This window comes from Herpailurus yagouaroundi, unplaced genomic scaffold (assembly GCF_014898765.1).
Source record: "Herpailurus yagouaroundi ecotype Mexico unplaced genomic scaffold, PumYag 190, whole genome shotgun sequence".
NCBI classification, from domain to species: Eukaryota; Metazoa; Chordata; class Mammalia; order Carnivora; family Felidae; genus Herpailurus; species Herpailurus yagouaroundi.
This window is the reverse complement of record NW_024412421.1, coordinates 27,569,608-27,579,390: the sequence shown is the minus strand read 5'-3', so window position 1 is coordinate 27,579,390 and position 9,783 is coordinate 27,569,608. Positions and strand designations below refer to the sequence as shown.

The 9,783-nt window shown below is 39.6% G+C and overlaps 1 long non-coding RNA gene across 1 annotated transcript; it reads right to left on the bottom strand.

Annotated features, from left to right (window-relative positions):
- Nucleotides 1-2,920: 2,920 nt before the first annotated feature.
- Nucleotides 2,921-4,431, bottom strand: LOC121010031 (uncharacterized). Its single transcript, XR_005780976.1, has 3 exons — nucleotides 4,149-4,431; nucleotides 3,751-3,871; nucleotides 2,921-3,176 (listed from the first exon to the last, which is right to left on the bottom strand). It is a non-coding gene; the product is annotated as an uncharacterized LOC121010031 (long non-coding RNA).
- Between the last annotated feature and the right edge of the window lie 5,352 nt (nucleotides 4,432-9,783).

Below are 9,783 nucleotides of genomic sequence, written 5' to 3'. Positions count from 1 at the left end.
CATTTGATATTTTTCCTACCTTCTCTACAGACGAAGTAATTCCACTTCCCAAACCTTCTTTGAGATAACATATTCTCATCCTTTGTACAGATGTGGATAGAGCCCTTCCTGGACAAAATTGCTAGCTGTGGGGGTGATAGGCAATGAGAGCCAAAGGGGATAGGAGATCGCTCAAGAGAACATGCCTTGAATGTCTACCATCTGTGAGCATCTCACAACTGCTTTACAAGATGGGTGTTCTTTTTCCAGTTTTCTGAGAAGGAAGCAGTTTTTAGGGTTTTCATTGAACTTGTCAAGGCCACTGAGCAGGTGGGTGGTGCAGTCATCAGCATCTGAAGCCTGTGCTCTCCCATCAAGCCAACAAGCATCCCAGGAACATTAACTTTGTAGCCTTTTTGCCCCCTTGGAGGCGCTTACTGAGCCGGCGCTTTTCTGGTTTAAACAAAGGAAGTGGATGGACATTCACTGAAAGTGTTTTTGACTTAGCTGTGAGCTCCCCATCCCAGTGCTGAGCTCCTGGAAAATGGAAACTCCCTTTTGTGTTTGGTTTTTGATACTATGAAGCTTCTAGAAGGTATGCAATACAAAAATTTAAACTGAACCAAATGACCCCTTTCAATGTCATTTCTATTATAAAAAATGACTCAGAAATGGCACTGGCTCCCTTTGGCAGTATTTCAGATGGAGCGAAAAGTCTAGAGAAGCAATTAATGGTGTGCATTCTCCAGTCTATGGGGGCACCCTCAGATCTGGCTCCCCACTCCACTGACTCATAATTCTTGCTGAGGCTTGAGTTCTTTTCTGGAAGGCACTTCTCCAAGTTCTACATCTGGCCCTGCTCTAATTCTTGGTGAGCACAATGAGGCCCGTGCTCTGTAGCCTGCCAGGGTACAGGGTAGTGTTTCCCATTTGCTTTCTCTCCTCAGAAAAACTATTCAATGCAGAGAATTAAAACATGTGGCAGACACAAGCATTTTTTTTTTTTTTCTTAGCAGCGAAGTCTGGGATATATGCCCTTCAACAGCAATTAGGTTTCTTGTTCACTTCAATCTCCTGTATTATCTTACACCTTGGCATGATTTCTGATGTGACATTTTCCTGTATAGACGCAAGGTAAGACACTGACACTCACTTTGCATTTGACAGGAAGTTGTTAAGGCAGCACTCACAGTTTGGAAGATATAGGAAAATAAGTCATCTTTGCATGACTTATTCCCAAAGCCCATTATAACAAAAAGCCCCTGATAATTCCAGTTCATATTAAATTTTTGCCATTCAGAGAAAGAACAATTTGGGCAAATAAGTGCTCATTAAAATTTATTTAGAGGGAATATTTCGCATTAGGGTATTTCATTATTTAAGAAGAAAATAGAAGTCCATGTAGTAATGCATAACTCTCACACCAACATGGCATTTCAGATAAATTACATTTGGCTAAAGATGAACGTGTTTGGGTTTGGAAGGCTGATTGATTCTAGCAGGTACTGTAGTTGCATAATTATCAGCCATGTTGAAAGAAGTTACTAAAAAACAAGGATGAACCCAAAGAAATCCACCAACAAGCCAATACAAAATTATTCCATGCTGGCCTAATTTTTGTTCCTTTGGGAACTGAGGTTTGGGGCCCCCATATAGAAGGAGCAGGCCCGTGTGCATTCCTGAAACTGGGTGGTTAAAGGGATAGAGAGGCAGTTTAAGGAGTCAACAGGGAATAGTAGGCAGTCTCAAGAATACAGACCCTACCTCATGGCATCACATTTCATTTTTTTTTAAGGCGAAGGAAAGATGACTTGGCCAGATCTGGGGTTGGGCTCACCAGGGAGCAGCCGTGAAATTTAGGTAATCACACATCTGTCTTAAAGAGCTGCATTTTCCATTCATAACTGGCTTAGTAACTTTTTTAACACAGACTCACAGCAAGTTCTCAGGATGCCACTTTTTGCCTCAAGGCCCTCTGCCCAGACACCTTGGATGATTAAGCTTTCTCTTTAAATAGGTTCTAGTACCAATTCCAATGTGTGTATGTGGTGGCGGGGGGGGGGGGGGGGGGCCCCCCCCCCGCTTCCCACACCAACAAGAAATTCTCAGGATACCAGCAGATTGTCCTACAATTCAACTCAATTCCGACACCATCTACCTGGAGACGGCATCAGATTCCACAGGTTAGAGGCTCAGTCCTACAAGACTGTCCCCAGCCCCCACCCCAGCCCCCACCCCAGCCCCATTTACATGCCAGTTGCAAGCCCAGGCTATTATTTGTACTTCTCACTGATTGGCTATACACTGGAAGTTCCCAAGAGCCTCTACAGTTGATTAATTTGTTAGAGTGGCTCAAAGAACTCAGGAGAAACATTTTACTTCCTGGATTACTGGTTTATTATAAAAATATAGAGCTAATAAGGAATAGCCAGACAGAAGACATGCAGAGGGTGAGGGGTGGGAACCAGGTAGGGAGCTGCAATGCCCTTTCCAGGGGCGCCACCCTCTAGCACCTCCACGTATTCACCCCCCTGGAAGCAATGTGAACCCTGTTGTGATGGGTTTTTACGGAGGCTTCATTCCATAGGCATGACAGATTAAAATCGCTGGCCAATGGCGATTGATTCAAACCCTGGCCCCTCTCTTCGCCTTGGAGGTTGGGGGCGCCAGGTCCTGAAAGTTTCAACCCTCAAATCATGTGGTTGGTTCTCCTGGCAACCAGCTCCCCATCCTCAGGTTACCTAAGGACATTCCAAAGGTCACCTTGGTAACAAAATGAAAGACACCTCTGTCACCCTCTGCACAAGAAATTCCAAGGGTTTTAACAGCTGTGAGCCAGGAACAGGCTGATAACCAAATATATTTCTTACTGTCCATCACAATATCACACTCTCCATCTCCTACCCAGGTTTTCTTCAATGAGCCCCCTTTCTGCCTCCACATCTTCCTCAAGTGGCATCCTCTGCACATAGTTGCCATGGTTACTTGTCTTTCTGTTGTTCCTACTACTGGAATCCAACAAGTTTCACAAACCCTCACCTCACCTCTCAGAGGGTACATTTACTTTACTTACCAGTTCCAACTTGTACCCCTTCCTCACTCCTCAGCCTGAATGACTACATCCTGCTGAGCCAGAAGAGTGAGCGAGCACAGCACAGGTACGGAGAGCTCCGCACGATCACCCACGGCTTTGGTACCTGGGCCAAGGAAGGCCATTACCTACTTTAAGCCTCAATTTCAACATTTAAGAAATGGGCATAAAACATCCATTTCAGGGAAATCCTGGAGACAAAATGATATAATGTATAGGAAAAGGCAAGCAGGTTGTTACTGATTCAACAAACATTCATTAATCAAGCAACATTTTATGTGCTGTGATCTACATAGTGTTTCCTGGTCCTTGTTTTCATGATCCTCATCGTCTGCTGTCTGGAATGTGGTTGGCAGTCAATTAATAACTGAGAGTAACACTACCAAAAAAACAAACATTTTCTTTATTCTAGGTTATTAAATTAAATGCTTAACTTCTGCTTTACTCAGCCCTGTATATGATCAACATTTATTTAATATTCTAAGCAGGTTGCCTGCCACAGCTTAGAACTTTTGAATGCCAAGGGCCAAATCAGATTCTTATCTCATACAAAGAAGCACTTGGTAAATCTTCTGATGGATTTCAACCTTCTGTCATTTAGCATATATTAGGAGTAAGTCTCATACATCCCATTCATCAAGTGATGTCCAACATGATTAAGATGTGAAATATGTGCTTACCCAACTGAAAGAGACAGTTGCTAGTAAGTTAAAAATCGGTATCATTCTTCTCCATGTTTCCCAAACTCAGTAATTGCTGGCTAACTTGAACTTCAAGGATAATTGCCAGGAATTAGAAGACCTGTAAGGTAAAATGAATTTTAGTTCTAGACAGACCACCAGTATCGTCCTTTTTCTTGTCCTACATTTTAAAAAATATCATTTATCATGTTTACTTGAGCAGCTCTGATTCCTCAGGGAAACAAAACTGATAGTAAGCTATAGAGATACAGTTTCCAGAAGTATCAAAATAAAGCAGGAAAGAGGAAATCAAGATATTTAATTTTTCCCAAGATATTTGTGGAAAACCTGGAGCTCTAAATCCCATGCTCTTAGTTGATTATTCTTCGTATACGTACATTGCCATCCTAGCGAGGGCCCACTTTGCATTCTCATGTTCTTTCACTGGTGTCAGACTTGAGTGGGGATAGTGGGGATAATGCAGGACCTGTCTGGAAGTGAAGGTCAGGGACATGTTTTCAGTCATGGAACTAAGAAATGCTCGGACTTGCTGACATCTATATCTTCACGTACCTAAACTCTCCTAACCAATATATGTTTAGTTTTAATTTTAAAGCCTTAACTTCAGAACTCAGAGTTTTTAAAAATTTTTAAACTTACGTATTTATTTTGAGAGAGAGAGTGCCTGCACGAGTCGGGGAGGGGCATAAAGACAGGGAGAGAGAGAATCTCAAGCAGACTCTGTGCTGTCAGTGCACGACCCGACATGGAGATCAATCCCACAAACTGTGAGATGAGAACCTGAGCTGAAATCAAAAGACACTTAACTGACTGAGCCACCCAGGTGTCCCTCAGACTGAGTTTTAGTCTCACATGAGATGCTCATTAAAGTCAAGAGTTATTTATTTATTTTATCCTTATGCAATGGTTATTATCAATTAAACGGCAGTGGTCAAGTTAAACAGCATTGTTCCCCTACCAACAATCGTGTATGCTTCAAGTTCATTTACATAATGAATACAAAATTTAACTGTTTATAGTTTATAGGGGCCAGATAAAGAAAGAATATTATGATTACTATTTTTAAAGTACATGATCAACCAGGACATTCAGTTGAGATCCCATAAAGTCAATGCCATGTGGGCAAAGACATTATGCGTTAGGACAAAACTGTTGTACATCCAACCTAACGAAACCTAAAAGTGGGCCTCACCAGAAACAAAGTGATCTGTTGGTATTTTAACTGCGCTTAGGACAAAAGCCAACACTCTTTAGGAGAAGATAACATAATATGCAGTCTCATTCACAGTGTCCAGCATGCAATAAAAAAGTAACCACACATGGTAAGAAGTGTCCAGTTATAAATAGAATAGTCCATAGAAACAGACCTAGAGGTGATCCCAAGTTGGCAGGCAAGGGCTTTAAAAAAGTGGGTAATGTATAAAAAATAAAATGAATGTAACATTGAATATTTCAATCAAAAATTGTGATCTATAAAAGTAATCAATGTCCTAGAAATGATAAAATACAGTATTTGAAGTAAGGAACTCTATGAATGGATTTAACAGTAAAATGAACACAACAGAAGACAGGATTAATAAATCTGAAGAAATATCAAAGCAGAGGAAAATGTACATGAAGAATGAAGAAAAACAACAAAAAAACACAGAAATAAACAAAATGTAGGACACTGTCAACAAGTCTAAAATATGTGTCATTGGAAAACCAGAAAGAGAGAAGATGTACAGAAATTATATTTCAATAAATAAGAGAGCCAAGACTTCCAAACCTGATGACAGACACTACTCCATTGACCAAGAACTTCAATTAACACTAAGCAAAGAGCTACAGAGAACACCACACTCAGGTACATTACATTTAAACTGCCAAACACCAAAGATAAAGAGAAAACCTTAACGGTAGTTGAGCTATGTGTGCATTTTGTTGTTGCCATGGTAACCTTTAATAGCAGAGCTAGGTGTACATTTTTTTGTTGCTATGGTTACGTTTGTCCCATAGGGGAAGAGGAAATGGGTAGGGATTTATGCCTTTTGTACCACCCCATCCTCCATCTTTCTTGTAAGCACCCAGTGATGTCCACGAAGAATAACCTGTGAGTTGGTACAAAATCTCTTTGTGTCTGAGAACCTCAGGAGTTCTATACTCTCACACTTGCCCATGCTTGGTCTTTAGCAACTCATTAACATTTTTTTTGCTGAAATATGACCCAGTTGTGTGGCTTGGTGAAGAAATTAGGATGGTCTCCTTATTCGAGGCATAGTTGTGTTTGTGTCAAGTTTTCTCTGACTGTGGGAAGCCCAACCTACGACGGGGGAAGGAATATTTGGTCAACCTTGTCCATGGATTTAGCTCTATTGGTCTAAATTCACTTTCTGCATCCAGCCCAATGCATGGTAACTACTGCATTTGGATGGTTCCTTTTCTGGGAGCAAAGGGCTGTGGGTCCAAGCTGTTGATACATTTCTAAAACTATGTATTTATTTTGTGATTTATCAAATCTTATAGTCTTTGAGATGAAGTGTGATAATCTATTAATTCCCTTTGGAACTTCATAATCTGTGGATACATGCAGAGCAGAAGGAATCTTCCTAGACCCTTGACAGACACATGTGCTTTCAGCATGAACTGCTCACAACTACAACTCACACTGGCTGACGCATGACAACTGGACTTTCTGGTGGAAGTGCACTTGTAAGATTTGAGGTCCAAACTTTAGAATCATTAATTTAAAAAGATCGAAAAGGGGAAGGCACTTATTATGGGGGAGGAGGGATCCCTTTTACCATGATACCAGACTTGCTGGTGTCTTATTTAATAGCCATTACCCCCCATAGCTTTTTTTCCTTTTATGGTGAGGTTCTTCCTTAAGCCTGTCATGATACTAATTCCCTTGGTCAAGGGCTGGTTTAGGAAGGGACATGGGAAAAATTATGACCAGGTGATGTGTGTTTATGGGTATGGATGAGAAGAGTGCTTGGTGGTTTGCTAATTTTGTTGTTGTTGTTTGTTTGTTTTTGTGGAGACACTGTGAAAGTAGACCTTCTTCTTTCATTGGATTTTTTTTTTTTTTTATGACACCTGGGGTGGCAGCATCCAACTAATGTCCTAGTAGAGTAGAAAGAGAGAAAGAACATAACTCCTTGACAATGACGGCGAGACACTGAAATACAAACTAAGCAGTCATATAAAAATCTAAGCAATATACATAAATCGTGGAATGACAGTATTGATAACTTGAGAAGTATATACCAGCACTATAATTTTAATAAGTACCTTATTTTCTCTAATAATAAAATGAAAATACCTCCTTAGTGAAAAAAATAAATGTAATATAAAAGGGTATCAACTTAAACATGGACCTTTCTCTGTACCACATTCTCCCTCTCGGGGGCCGTCCAGCTCCTCAGAAGTAACCATGGCCTTTGTTCAATATCCTTATCATTCCTTTACCTTGCATTTGAGCCCTAACAAAAGGTTTAGACATACACATACAGTTTCATTTCACAAAATGGAATCAAAGCACATGCATGTATCTTCATAGTGATTGTTTACTTATTAGGCTATATTTCTGATTCACCACATACGTTGTATATTTATGTACATAAAAAAGCAATTCAGTAAGACTCTGGGAAGAGGATTTGCTGCACCAGTGGCTATGCCTATTTAAATTTTGGCCGATGCTACCACACTGCTATCTAAACCAGTGTTAGCAGGTTACGCTCTCACCAGAAGCGTGGGAGAGAAAGCAATTTTATATTTTATGGAAAACTTTGGAGAACAGATGACAATCAAACAGAGAAGTTGTTTTCTGATAGGTATCAGATTTTTATTTTCTACACCCAATTCCCCTTCTAGAAATTAATCTTACAGAAATAATTACACAACAAGATCTGTCGTAAGGATGGCAAATACAGTGATGCTTACATCTTGAATTGGAGACCACTAAATGTCTGGCAATAGGCAATTTGTTAAATAAATTATGATATGAAAGACTGTGTGCTTGAGAGATTTAATATGTCCCATAACCACCCAGCTCAGGGAATATTTGTTCTAAGAACATAAGCCCTAAAATCTAATGCTCTTAGTTCCAGCTGTCTGTGGACGCTTCCATGAACATTTAACCCACAGGTAAGGGTTAAGATCTAGCAAATAAAGCAGCAGAAAACAGGATTTCAAATTTATATTCCCAAATGTTTCCTCATATATTGTTTTAAAAAGGCAAAAACCCTAAAAACCATTTGACCTCAGGATTTAAAAGGTGAGTATCAAAATCAACCAATAAAAACGAGGAAGATAAATGAACTCAGATCAAAGATATGAAAGGTTTTAGTAGAAGTGAAAGCAGACATGTTTGGTAGTATGTGTGACACTGTAACACACTTCCAGTTCTACTCAATATTCATTCCTGTCCTCTCATGCAGGGAAAGAACTTTGTTTTTTGTTTTTTTTTTTTTTTTTATGAAAATCTACAAAGGCTGCATTCCTAGCACTCCTTGCATCATGCTGTGGCTCTATGAAGAAGTTCTGGCAGACATAAACACAGAAGTATGGTCAGCGACTTCTGGGAAGGCGAAGAAAGGGGGCTGAATCATTGGCAAAGAGATCCTCTTATCTGCCTGTCTTCTACTTGCTAATGTCCAGAAACGTGACTCTGATCATTAGAGCTCCAACAGTTATCGTGCATAATAAGGATCATAAGGATGGAAGCCAGGTGTTGGGAATGTGAGCATGAAGACAAGTCTGGGTCCTTGATGATACCAAGGTTCTGACACAATGGATCTCTTTCCCATGAAAGGAGAGTGAACTTTTAAGATACTGTTCCTTAACTTGTTGTAACATGCTACACGTTCTATGTTGCATGATACAAAATACACATTTTGTTCTTTAAGAATACAATAAAAAGGGAAATCCCTGGCAATCCTAACAGACAGACATAGAAAATGAATATACAAGGTTAATAATAAGATACAGTCTTCAAATACAGTAAAGCTTAAAGATGTATATTAAAGCATTGGTACAAACTTACCATAATAAATATGGACAACCAAAGAGAAACAAGTAACTTGTTACCAAAACATAAAATGCCTCATTTGACCCAAAATGGGACAGAAAATTTGAACAGTCCAGGGGTGCCTGGGTTGCTCAGTCAGTTGAGCACTGGACTCCTGACTTCAGGTTTGGTTCAAGTCATGATCCAAAGATTGTGGGATTGCACGCCATGTCAATCCACTCCCAGTGTGGAGCCTGCTTGAGATTCTCTCTCTGTCTCTCTCTCACTTCCTCTCACCTCTCACTCCCTCTCTTTCTCAAAAATAAAAAAAAAAGATAATTTGAATAGTCAAATCTGGTGGCAAATCTAGGTGGTTTTACTGCCGAGTTGAATCTAAATTCACACATGATGTAATTCCTACGTTATTCTAAACAATTGTAGTCCACAGAGGAAGATTAAAGATCCCTAATTCATAGTTATCAAGTATTGTAAAGATAGCACACAAGAGAAAATAAGATGAATTCCAATTACAAACATAGAAGCAACTATTTCAAATAAATTATTAGAAGTCTGAATCCAGCTATTCATTTATAAAATTATGATATAAACAAATGGGATTAATTTCAGTAATGTAAGAACTTCAGAAATAGGAACTTTATCAACGTATTTCATTACAACAAACTAAAGGGTAACAATAGATGTTGAAAGCTATTTAATAAATTATAGAGCTACTGTGAATAACTACAGGGAGAGTAGAAGGAAACCACTTAAACAAATGCTATTTACTGAAAAGAGCAAACAATATTTTGAAGGGTATAATATGAAGACCATTTACCATTAAAAACTGGAATTAGTACTGACCACTTCTCGTATTCACTCATTGAATCTTCCCATTGGCCCTCTGAGGAGGACCATTAATGTCCCCAGTTTAAAGACAGACAAAGCGAGGCGTCAAGTGGTTAAGGTAACTTACTCAAGCCAGCTAGCAGTGAGGCAGGATCTGTAGTCACGCATCTGGTTCC